The sequence below is a fragment of the Orycteropus afer genome, unplaced genomic scaffold (genome assembly GCF_000298275.1).
Source record: "Orycteropus afer afer isolate SDZICR_OR568_19922 unplaced genomic scaffold, OryAfe1.0 scaffold00033, whole genome shotgun sequence".
In the NCBI taxonomy this organism is placed as follows: Eukaryota; Metazoa; Chordata; class Mammalia; order Tubulidentata; family Orycteropodidae; genus Orycteropus; species Orycteropus afer.
Genome location: NW_006921620.1, coordinates 2,288,765 through 2,292,827, shown reverse-complemented (window position 1 = coordinate 2,292,827; position 4,063 = coordinate 2,288,765). Strand labels below are relative to the sequence as shown.

Here is a 4,063-nt window from a genome sequence, read left to right as displayed (position 1 = left end):
CCACTCCTCAGAAGGAAGATGGGGCAATCTACTTCCGTAGTGATACTGCCTCAGAAACCCAAGGAGGGGTCGCTATGAGTCAGGTGTGACTGGATGGCACACAACAACAACAATAGTAAATGGCTAGATTGCCTTCAAGGGACTGTTAGTAAAATTATGCACATTAAAGGCAATTCTGGTGAAGGCTGAGAAGGAACTGTGGAGAATTGTAGAAAAAGACTCTACTGTCTTCTTGTTGTTAGGTGCCGTTGAGTCTGCTCTGACTCACAGTGACTCTATGTACAACAGAACACAACACTGCCCAGTCCTGTGCCAGCCTCCCAATATTTGCTATACTTGAGCCCATGATCACAGCTCCTGTGTCAATCCATCTCGTTGAGGGTCTTCTCCTTTTTCGCTGCCTACTTTACCCAGCATTATCTTTCTCCAGGGACCAGTCCCTTCTGAAAATATGACTAAAGTACTTGAGACAAAGTCTGGCCATTCTCACTTCTAAGGAGCATTCTGGCTGTACTTCCTCCGAGACAGATTTGTTCATTCTTCTCTACTGTCTTAGAGAGAAGATATGGTGCCAACAACAGAATATTGCTAGAAATGTAGACATTAAATGTGCTTCAGATGAGGCTTTAAAAGAAAATGATAAACATGTGACTGGACAATGGAAGAAGGGTGATGCTTTTTATTCATTGGCAAAGAATTTGTCTGGATTATGTTTAAATATTTGGTGGAAGGCGGACCTTTTAAGTGATGAACTTGGATATTTAGCTGAGGAGATTTCTAAGCAAAATCTTAATAGGACTTTCCATGCCACTTATAGTGAGAGGAATGAGATGGACTTAAAAGTGAACTCTGCAAAATGACAACAAAACTTAAAGGTTGGGAAAATTCTGTTGTACCACCTAAGGACACATGTCTGAGAATTTTCACCAAGGACATGACTACAAAATCTTTTGTTAAAGACATTAAGCCTGTGACTGATGGATATGACCAACTACCACAGCAGAAAACACATCAGCTTAGATTGAAGGGGACCGATAACAAAATAAAAGAATGCTAACTACTTACATATCCGGGGAGATATATCCCTTAAATTAGTGAACCATGAGACATCACAGGGGTAGCACCCACATAGAGGGAAAGCTAGGGACACAGGAATGTATGGATAAGAAGGGGGGGGGTCACAGTAGTCAAGGGGATGAGAGGGGAGGAGAGTTTTTTATGGTTGGGGGATTGTAATGGGGCTGTGAAATTAAATGTGCATGAACTGTTGAATGTAAAATAAATCTGCTTTGTAGATTAGCACCCAAAGCACAATAAAAAAGAAAAATAAATAAAAGAATGCTATCTGCCTCTTAGAATTCTACTGTCAGGAAACAGGCCCAAGGAGCTCCATCTGTTGTCCTCCAGAAAAAGAAAAGGACCATCCCCGGAGCAGCTGGGAGATCAGCAAAATAGCTGGAATACCAGAAGCAGGGCCTTCCTGGTTGCAGATGGTGGGGCTATGCTCTCCTGGATTTCAGAGGGTGAGGCCACAGGCTCCTAGATTTCAGAGAGTCAGATCTTGGCTAATTTGGTTTCAGAGTGTGGGGCTGCTGTTAAGGTGTGGCACGGGGACAGGCCTGCTGCCCAAAACTGAAGGGGTGGGGCTGCCATACCAAGAAGGCAGAAGAACAGGGCCTGCTTGAGCCAAAGGGGTGGGGTCACCACTCAGATGGACATGGAGAATGGGTCCTCCCAAAGCTGAAGAAGCAGAGTTGCCATCCCAGTGAGAATGGAAGGTGGTGAAACCCAGGGCCAAGAGGCCTCCAATCAGAATCCAGAGGGCATGACCAGCACCCAGAATCTAGAGGGCAAGGCCATTGCCCATTGGTCTGTTCCTCAGAAAATAGAGGATTATTTTCAAACCTTGAAGATTAATGTAAATTGTTCTGCTTGATTTTAGACTTGCTTATCCCTTCTTTCCCTCCCATTTGAGTAGAAATGTCTACTTCGTGCCTGTTCTACCACTGTACTTTGGAAACAGGTAACTTGTAATATAGCTTTCACAGGTTCACAGATGAAGAGGAATTTTGCCCCAGGAAGTGCATGCAAAGTCTCACCTATATTTGATTTAGATAATTCAGAAGATGAGATTTTGTACTTGAAGTTGATTTAAGACTTTTGGGATGATGTGATGAGGTGAATGTGTTTTGCATGTGAGAAGGACATGGATTTTTGAGGGTCAAAGCATAGAATGTCATGGATCAATTTATGTCCCCCCAAAATATGTTTTCCTCAAAGCTCTGGAGTCAAAGCCAGTTCTTGTTGAAGACTTTCCATCACCTGCCTCCTCCTTATTTTTCAACTTAACAGATCCCATTTTGTCCTTCCCCAAGAACTTCCTGGCTGGTGGAGTGGCTGTGACCATCTCTAAGACCGTGGTAGCACCTATTGAATGGATCAAGCTGCTGCTGCAGGTGAAGGTATTGCCAGCAAGCAAATTACCATATATGAGCAGCACAAGGCTGACGGTTCAAACCCACCAGCCACTCCTCAGAAGGAAGATGGGGCAATCTACTTCCGTGATGCTACAGCCTCAGCAACCCAAGGAGGGGTCACTATGACTCGGGTCCAACTCGATGGTACATAACAACAACGAGCAGCACAAGGGCGTTACCAACTGTGTGGTGGTTCATATCCCCAAGAAACAGGGAGTCCTGTCCTTCTGACATGGTAACGAGGCCAATGTTCCAACCCAGCTCTCAACTTTGGCTTCAAAGACAAATACAAGCAGATCTTCCTGGGTGGTGTGGATATGAGGACCCAGTCTGGGCACTACTTTACAGGGAATCTGGCATCAGGTGGTGCTGCTGGCACTATATACTTGTGCTTTGTACGTCCTTTTGATTTTGTCTGTACCCATCTAGCAGCTGATGTGGGTGAAGTTGGCACCAAAAGGGAGTTCAAAGTTCTGAGTGACTGCCTAGTTAAGACTTCCAAATCTGGCGGGGTTAAGGGTCTGCATCAAGGTTTTAACATACCTGTGCAGGGTATTATTATCTACCAAGTTGTGTATCTCAGCATCTAACACATTACTAAGGGAATGCTTTCACATCCCAAGAATACTCCTATCTTTGTCAGCTGGAGATAGCTCAGTCTGTCATGACCATGGTGATGTAGTCAGGGTGCAAGGAACTGATATCATGCACACAGGCACATATGACTGTTGGAGGAAGATTGCTCATGATGAAGGAGGCAAAGCTTTTTCAAGGGCATATGGTCCAATGTGCTCAGAGGCATGGGTGGTGCTTTCGTGCTTGTTTTGAAAGACAAAATCAAGAAGTTCACAACAATTATTTTCTAGTTTGTCTCCACTGTGAATGGCCATGTTGTATTATATAACATGTCTTAAACATTCTTGACAGAGTGTTGGCTGTCTACATAAATGGCAGCTATCTACCAGCTGAAAATGGGAAGTAATAATATTCATCTAACCAGTTTTCTCTTAAATTCATTTCCATGACAATGATGATGATAAGACTTAATTATACTTATTTCCGTCACTCCTGATAAATAAAAAATTTGAAGAAATAAAAATATCTGAAATACAAAAAAGAAAAAACAATGTTGTAAATCCTAACCTTTATGCCTGTGGTTATACTTTGATTTGGAAATGGACTTTTCTTAATGAGATAGGGTGTATCCTGAGTTAATCTCTTTTCAGATATAACAGACATTAGATAAGCAAGCACAGAAGCAGAGATGAAGAGAAGAGATGCCAAGCCACAAGAAAATCACCCAGGAGCAGAAGTTCAAAAAGACGAAGACCTTCCTCCAGAGCTGACAGAAAGTATTCATTCTCCCCCAGAACCAGCACCCTAAATTCAGACTTCTGCCCAAAGGGTGAGAAAATAAATTTCCATTTGTTAAAGTCAACAACTTGTGCTAACTCTGTTATGTTGTTGTTGTTGTTATGTGCCATCAAGTTGGCCCCGACTCATAGCGACCCCTCCTTGGGTTTCCGAGGCAGTATCACTACGGAAGTAGGATTGCCCAACTTCCTTCCAAGGAGTGGCTGGTGGGT

General features: G+C 43.3%; 1 pseudogene; it reads left to right on the top strand.

Moving 5' to 3' along the window:
* Positions 1–1,980: 1,980 nt before the first annotated feature.
* Positions 1,981–3,343, top strand: LOC103193012 (annotated as a pseudogene).
* The last annotated feature ends 720 nt before the right edge of the window (positions 3,344–4,063 follow it).